Raw genomic sequence first — 9,226 nt, 5'->3', positions numbered from 1 at the left:
AAATTGCTGCATAGCCAAAGTAATGGAAACAAATTGGTGTCAGGGTTAAGGAAATCCTGGGGTGACCTCTAGCTACTGCCTTAATTGTTTCTCATTTTCCTAGCTGAGGGATATATATGAGCTTGTCAGAGCCTAGTCTGTAATTCAGAAGAGTCCTATTGTTCCCATGAAAATCAAGTGTGCTGAGAAAGAGTCTAGCTTGTTCTGCTCGAAAGGCAGTTGGAAGACAGAAAAAGGAGGAAAGACTATTCTTTGCAGAAATCTGCTTTTTATTAGTGGGGATGTGATGCTCAGGTATTAGAACATACTTAGAGTTTGCAGACGTTGATGTGTTTTCAGTTACACTCAAGTGGAAAAGCTTGGAAAGTTATGCCAGAGAAAGAGCATCCATATTTGCACTGTTTTCAGCCAGGATTTGGCTACATGGACAGAGAAAAGCAGAAGGCAAACCAAATCAGACCACCTTGTCACATTGCTGGATCTAAAGCGGTGGTGGGATTCCAATGTTTTTACTACTGGGTCTCTGGGCATGGCTTGGTGGGTGTGGTGTGGTTTGGTGGGTGTGGTGTGGTTTGGTTTGGTGGGCGTGGCTTGGTAGGCATGTCAGGGGAATGATACTGCAAAATCTCCATTATCTTCCCACCCCACTAACCTGCTTTCCAGCTCTGTTCTCCTGTGCAGGGCAACAAAAAAAGCTGGAACTTGGGAGGCAGAGAATAGATGGGGGTGGGGCCAGTCAGAGGTGGCATTTGCTGGTTCTCCGAACTGCTCAAAATTTCTGCTACCGGTTCTCCAGAACTGGTCAGAACCTGCTGAATACCACCTCCGATCTAAAGTTTCTATACCAATCTGACAGTGCAGAAAAATCAATTTTGGAAACTGGATTCAGTGCCAGGATGATCCAAAGTCTCATAATGTTTAATTCTAAGTTGCAAGAGCTCACTTCATGCTTTGTTTTTAACCGCATATAATCTAGCATATAAACCAGGGTGTCAAACTCAATTTCATTGAGGACTGCATCAGGGTTGTATTTGACCTCAGGAAGTCAGGGGGGCTGTGGTCAGGGTGGTCATGACTAGCTTGATGTCACTTGTGCCAGAGGCACCTGTGGTGGCCCAAGTGTTCTGCCAGCAAAAACAGGTGCAAAAGCTCCATTTTGGGCTGCGACAGCTTCCTGAAACTCTCTGCCAGCAAAAACGGGGCTTGGGAGGGCCAGATCTAAGCACCCTGCAGGCCTTGAGTTTGACATCCTGGTATAATCAAACTTCACTTGCACTCCAAATGCCATGACTCACCCATTAGCAGATTGCATAACCAAATGGGTAGCAATAGCAACAGCACTTAGACTTATATACCACTTCATAGTGCTTTAAAGCCCTCTCTAAGCTGTTACAGAGTCAGCATCTTGCTCCCAACAATCTGGATCCTCATTTTACCAACCTCGGAAAGATAGAAGGCTAAGTCAACCTTGAGCCTGGTGAAATTTGAACTGCCAAATTGCAGGCAGCTGACAATCAGCAGAAGTAGCCTGCAGTAAGGGTAAAATGAACCTAAATGATTTCTCCACAATGTGGAACTCCTTTGGAGTGTGACCATTGGCCGAGTTATTAGCCTCAAGCACAGGATTTGCAGGAATGTCTGCAGAGGGATCAAAAGAAGTCAAGAGGGTAACCAGAACTCTATGATCGGAGCCATCCTATTGGCATGTGTATCATTCCATACATATAAAGAGGAGTGTGGCTTCAATTGTGGTCATTACCTTGACTTTGACAACCCACAACCCTCTCTTGACATGATTCCTCCAGGGAGCAGGGGGCAAGAAGTGACAATACCTATAGCAATAGCACTTAGACTTATATACCATCCCATAGTGCTTTTACAGCACTCTCTAATCAATTTACAGAGTCAGCCTCTTGCCCCCAACAATCTGAGTCCTCATTTAACTGACTTCAGAAGGATGGAAGGCTCAGTCAACCTTGAGTCAGTCAGGATCGAACTCCTGGTATTGGCAGAGTAAGACAGCAATATTGCATTCTAACCACAACTCTTTTGGTTGGCAGAATGGTTCAGTGATCTAACTCAGACTGGATTTAATGTAGAACACCCTCTTCTTCTCTTGGCAAAACAATTGCCCACATTTTCTGTATTTTAGAATAAGTTCCTTAGACAAACCTCTGAGCCCTGCCATCCTGAACCCCTCCAATACTGAAATAACAATGTGAATCAGATTAAATAACCCACCAGTTTACGTCTTTATTTTGCATTTATATTTTAGTCTTTATTGAAGCCGGTAGGTTTATTTTAAGCATGATTACATGAGTACGCATTCAACAAGAAGCTTCAATAAAATGTTTTCAGAATGAATGGAAGTCTGAATCTCTACTGTGTTAATTTGAGTTTTGCAGTCATTTGCTGCTTCTATAAATGTCCCCCTTCATGTTTTGGGTGGGTGGGTGGTTGGGCATGTGTGTGTGTTTTGCAGAGTTAGGTATTGCTAGTCAGTGAAAATATTTTGAGTCCCTCCACACTTGAGTTTCAGTCCTTTGCTGCTGCTTCCTTCTATGTCACCCCATCTTCTGCCTATGTGCATTTGTTTTGCAAGGTTGGACTGACTTCTTAAAGTTCTTCAAATCTTGCCTCCATCTCCTGGCAAGTAAATGAAGCTATTTTGACTCCCTCTGCACCTGGAGAAGGAGCCTGTTATTATCGCAGAGGCAAAGTAATACTTACACTGCTAAAACACAGAGGTGTTAAAGGCACGGCATGGGGTGCAGAAAAGCAAACATTTAAATGTAGGTGGCTTAATCTGTTTACCACATTAAACAATCATGAAATCATTAAAGTGAGGAAGCATGTGCATCTTGGCTTTGTTTGTTTGGAAATCCATCTGTCACTTGTCTCTGGGTTTTGGAAAAAATACAGTCAAATGACAAAATGAAAACTCAGCAGCTACCCCTTACAAAACCAATCTGGAATATGCGGAAGCAGTAATGGACAGACAGATCATTGTGTTCCAATTCCACTAAAGCATCTAGCTTTCCTTTCCTGCATCCAACTTTCTCCTCCCAAAAGCTCAAAATATTAAGCAGGATCAGATCTAACAGACAAGCATCTTCTGTTACACACCTGTAAGGACCTGTCTCAGCTATCTTCTCAGGAAAGCATGACTTGAAACAAATGGTTGATTTCAAAAGGAACTTTTACTGAGATATGTGGTTGCAGAGAAGTCAGGTGGAGTCTGAAAATCCCTGCACAAATTAAGCTAATTGTCCTCATACAACCCCAACCACAATTCCCCAGTCCACCAGTAGCCAATACAGTGTTGCAAAGGTGTTATGGGAACTCTGAGGTGGGAAGATGATAACACTTGATAACAGCCTGGAACCAGCTGGGTGGAGGTCTGTCTCATCGATTTACTCCCCCTCCCTAATTCCCATGAGATTACAACAAAAGCGAAAGTATTCAAAGCATCCAAGCCCATGAAACACCCCCACCTCCCCTTCGAAATGGAAGTGACCCGAGAATACCCCAGACTTAACAACTGACATTAAGAAAGACAAAATCTGGATAGCGGACATTGCAGTACTTGGAGATGGCAGAAGAGAAAGAGCTGAAGAAAATCACAAAATACAAAGACAAGTTATGGCAAAAGAAAGTGAAGATGAGTTCAGTAATAATAGAAGCCTCAGGTGCAATCCCAAAACATCCGCATCACCACTTGAATACCATCGGCATTGACTAAATCCTCACCAGTCAATTGCAAAAGGCAGCTGACATTCTGCAACACTTAATACCTTTAATGCCATCAAACATCATCTGCCAATCCCAGGTCCTTGGGAAGGACTAGGTAGGTGGATAAAAATGCCAAATCCAGTCTAAACATCTGGTTGATTGTGACCAACTATAATAATGTAAAGATTACCCAACTGCAAAGAGCCTCTCTGAATGGCTTAGAAGAAAAAGCAACAACAAAGAACAGAAAAGATAGATAAATCTATACAAAACTCACTATATAAATTTACAAGAACACATTCCCCAAACACATTACCGAAACTTTGTGAAAACAGCTGACTTTTTCCTGCCTTCCAGGTCACCATCAGTGTGGGCTGCAATTCCAGAGGGCAAGATTCTGCAGTGGCCAAATCCATATCTGTGTGCCATTGAATTTCATCTCTCCCAGGAGTCTGCAGACTGTAAACTGCCCACCTCTGATCCAAAGCATATTCTACTATTCAAATATAAACCCTACTATACCTAAATCCTCAACCACATCTCAACACAGGTCTTCCACAAACCTGCACAGATACTTCCAGAACAGCCAAATTCCGCTTTAGAGCCTGTGCAAAACAAGCAATGAAGCTAGCAATGAAACCTGGCAATTTTATTTGATTGTTACTGGGTTTTTTTCCATGCTTTTTATTGTGCAACTTGCCTGCAAGAGCTGTTGATGGTTATCATAAACAAGTTAATACATTGAAAACGTTCATAAAAATGGCTACAAAATGTGTAGTGGGATGGGTTATGTTTTTCTGCTGGTAGTTTTTAATCGTCTAATCAAACTGTCCAGCAAACTATCTATCCAAATTGTCACACAATCAACACAATCAACCTTCTCCTGCTCTGTGTCTGTCACAACCAAAGAGCAGCTGCAACATGGGTGGAAACTGGGTGCTGGGGGGAGAAGTCCCATTTTGTCCCCAACATTCATTGAAATTGCTGGACTGTACTTGGTGCTCTCTGCATTTGATTGCTTTCTGACTAGGTAACATCATCAATGCTGGAAGGAAGAGAGGTTTGCTCTCTTTTTATCTGCAAGTGGTTTGCCCTGTCACATCAGTGGAAATGTTCTTGGTAGTTTCTTGATTAGCTTATTGTTTGCCGTTTGTTTCTCTCAGTTGGTAATTCCTTGATTGGGGAATTGTTTACTGCTCGATTGCAAGTAAAACAGGTTTTTAATCCCTGTTTAATGGAATGTTGATTTCTGGTAAGGAGATGTGTTGGTCTTTTTGTTCCCTTTTAGCTTATTGATAAGCTTTTTTTATTGGTATGTAAGTGTTGTTTTTCTCTGTGTGCCTATTGATGGCTGATCTGTACAAGTGAGCACTAGTGTTTTTGGACTTCGCTTGTAAGCCTTTTAGGATTTTTTTTTTTTTTTTTGGTGGGGATTAATGTTTCTTCTTCAGTGAACTGTTCCCCACACCCACAGATTGTGATTTGTAAAGGCTATAAACCTATGAATAGAAATCAGCTTTCTGATTTCTGATTTGGGCCAGACTGTTTAGAGTTCCAATTTAGCATCTGTCTTGCATCTAATTCCAGCTGGGAGCTTCCCAGAATCTTTCAGCTCTGCCCCTTTTAGTCTCTTTTTGCAGGAATAGCATTAGACACATGGCAAAATTTCTCTTCACATCAGCAAAAATATTTTCCAGATTATTGTCAGGAGCCACTTCAATTCCAGTAAAACACAAAGTTTCCAGATTCTGTAGCAGGGCAGTAACACTGACGCCAAATTTAAAAGCAAAAATTTACCCCAATCCATGTCACATACTAACTAGCAAACTAGCTGAACTATCCACAACAACTATACACCACAGAGGACCCTGGAGGCAGATTATCTAGAAACATAAAATGAAAACATGACAAATGTGAATTCCATTACTTAAAAAGGTACAATGAGTTGTAAACCTGAGAGTTAAATCTTCCTTGCAACTTGAAATGATTTTTTTTTTTTGCTACAGACCTTATCTAGAATTCTTTGTAGGCAAAGACTTGGTGAGCTGCTTTGTAGAGTTTGGAAAAGTTAAATATTGAAGGCTAACAAACTTTTGGGCTGGGTTTGAAAATTTAAAATCAGACAGTTCACATTCAGGTAGAAACCTTTTTTTTTTTTTACATCAAGGATTTACTGGGTGCTTTAAGGCAGCAGCACTCAACCTTTGGGGCACCAGGAACCAGTTCCATGGCGAGAGGTTTTTCCGTGGACCAGATTGTATGTGTGGTTTTGCAAGCTGCCTGCATCCCGTGGATGGGGCTTTGCTTGTTTGCATCACCCAGTTTCTGGCATGCTATTGGGGATCTGTGCTTTGGGGAACACTAATATATTGGGAGGAGAGAAGTGTGCATGCTCTATGATACCCAAAGTATCCAAACTTTATCACTGGGAATACATTTTAACTGAAGACTTCAAAGGAATTGACTAATTCCAGTAATGGCCAAAGTTGCATAAATCAGTTCTCAGCAATCAATATGCAAGTGTTAATTCTCTTTGCCCTTCTGAGGAGTCCCTTCAACACATGTAATACACACTATTCTTCTTTCTATGCTTTATGTGCCCATAGAGCTTATTCCTTCTATCTCCACCACAGGTAGTCCTCCACTTAAAACCACAATTGAGACTGGAAAATTCATCATTAAGCAATGTGGTTGTCTACCACTTTCGATTTTAGAACCTTTTTTCTTTTTTGCCATGATCATTAAATGAATTTCTGTATTTCTTAAATGAAACAATGCATGATTGTGCTTTGTGACATTTTCTGCTTGCTTTGCCATTGACTTTGCTTGTCAAAAACCAGCTGGAAGGGTCAGAAATGGCCATCTTATGACCACAGGACTCCATCATAAATGTGAACTAGCAGCCAAGCACCCAGATCACAAGGCTATCCAGGTTACAATTGAGGACCCTGTCATAAGTCACTATTTTTCACTTTTCCATAACTTGGAATGATCACTAAATGAATAATTGTAAGTCAAAGACTACCTGCAGTAAATACTAGAACTGGTCCAATTACAATGGGACATTTTTATGCTGGAATTGCCTTTTTACCCCTTCACTTTAGTCATTTTCCACCAATCAGGATCTATAGGAATGTTTTTCAAGCTTGGCATTTGTATGGACTTCAGTTCCCAGAATTCCCCACCCAGCATGCAGAAATGCTGAAAAACTTTGATCTGTAGGAATCTTCATGGTGATGCCAGGTGTTATTTATGTGATTAATACCCAGCCTGCTGTTCACGGGTTGAAGGCAACATGCACCAAGTTTCCTTTTATGTTTCTCCTCAACAACCTTGTGAGGTGGTTGGGACAAGAGAAAGCACTAAACCACCCAGGGAACTTCCAATGTGATGCTAAAGATGGCTCTTCCTGGTTCTAACGTAACACTTTAAACTCATCACATTCACTCTTAACTAGGCTGAAAATTTTTGAGAATTGTCTTCTAAACCTACTTCAATGATGCCACACTAATATAACGACCATGCACCATTTGCTTGGGCTTTTTAATCTACCTTATAGGGTCATTGCAAAGATGATATGTAGGAGAAAAGAACATATCTCATTTAGAGCATCTTGGAAATTTTTCTCTATGTTCTTCCATTTTGAATGACTAAGCCAGAAGTCCCACAGATCTGTTCTTCAAGAGCACAACAACCACCTGTACTTCAAGAGCACAACACTTTCCCCAATAACAATTCTTTTTCTTTTAAAACCTCCAAGGAGACAGGATAAGGACTCCCATTATCCTGGCAGCCAAAAAAGCCAAAGCAATCCTAGGCTGTATTAATAGAGGGATGGAATCAAGATTACATGAAGTATTAGTATCACTTTGAAAGACCTAGTAAGAAAACATTTGGAATAATGGTATCCAGTTTTGAACATTATATTATTTTTTAAAAAGATGTTGAGACTCTGGAAAGATGTAGAAAAGACAACAAATATGACTTGGGGCCTTGAGGTTAAAACATATGTAGAATGGTTGCAGGAATTGAATATGTCTAGTCTGGTGAAAAGAAGGATTGGGAATGCAATGTTCCAATATTTGAGGGGCTGCCATAAAGAAGAAGGGGTCAAATTAGTTTCCAAAGCACCAGAACCCAAGACAAGAACCAATGGATGAAAATTAATCAAGGAGAGAAACAATCTAGAACTAAGGAGAAATTTCTTAAGAGGACAATTAACCTGTGGAACAACTTGCCTCCAGAAGTTGTGGATGCTCCAACAATGAAGATTTCTTTAAAAAAAGATTGGACACTCACTTGTCTGAAATGGTACTAGGTATCCTGCTTGAGCAAAGGGTTAGACTAGAAGACCTCCAATATCCTGTGCAACTCTGTTATTCTGCTATATTCTGTTATCTCCAGCCTGAATAACAAGTTTTGGTTGTGTAGATGAATGCCGGAGTTTCACGTTTCCATGCAGCACAAAGATAGAGTGGAATAAATGAGTTAATCCTTAACAGGCTCAATTATAAAGTGAAAAGATGGACTAAATGATAAAACTACTTAGATGAGCAGGAAAATTGAACATTTCAAGAGCCACAAAATACGCACACGGGTAGCAAAATAATGAGTTATTTTGAATTTTTTTCCCTTAGACTCCATGCAATTATAAAATGAGTGTAGGGGGAATAAATATTTCTGTGAGAGAACAAAGCATTTAGCTAAGTCTGCAATCTGTTCAAGCCTAAAGACAACAGCAGGTGACATTCCTGCAAACTAATTAAAAACAGCACTTTATTCATTTACTTTTAAATATGTGCACCCAGCTTTTGTCCAGGGCAGGATTCTGATTTTTCTTTTTAACATGAGAGACTAATAAATATTATAATAAAACGGGATCAAAATATTATAATAAAACAGGATCCATTCAACATCTATTCCTTTTAAAGATCTCAGAAGCATTACAAGTATTACAGGGCCAAGGAATGCTGAACCAGAGGAAATTTATGAGCTTATCTGTGTTTGAGTGACTCATCCCATTTGCTCAAAGATAAGAAACTAATGGGAGGGCAAAGCAAAAGTCTTTGATTCTGTCTGTCACAGCAATATTTGGAGGCCGCAGGATCCTTGGGTTGGGATGTCACCGTTTAAGCAGAGAAGTGTCACATTCTGATGAATGCATACATCATCCCAGTCCTGGGCATCCCATACATTGGGTGCAAACTGCCATTTAACTCCCCTTCTGTTTCCTTTCCTTGCACAAGCCCTTTCACCAAAATAGTGGTATGGCTTCATTCCATCAGTGGCCCTTCCCCCTTTGGACATCCCAACAGGACTGGGTGGGGCTTCAGCCAGTCATGGTTTTCAAGGCATGATTTGGGGCTGCAAATTTTGGGAAGTGTGGGTTTCTCCTCTGAGCAGAACACAGAAATGAATACTGACAAAAGCTGATAGAGTTAGCAGAGATGGCTAAATTGACTGCTTTGATCAGAGAATACACATTGTTTTGTTT

Source organism: Pseudonaja textilis, chromosome 10 (genome assembly GCF_049901715.1).
Source record: "Pseudonaja textilis isolate UNSWEBS1 chromosome 10, rPseTex1.2, whole genome shotgun sequence".
In the NCBI taxonomy this organism is placed as follows: Eukaryota; Metazoa; Chordata; class Lepidosauria; order Squamata; family Elapidae; genus Pseudonaja; species Pseudonaja textilis.
This window is presented reverse-complemented; position numbering follows the sequence as displayed.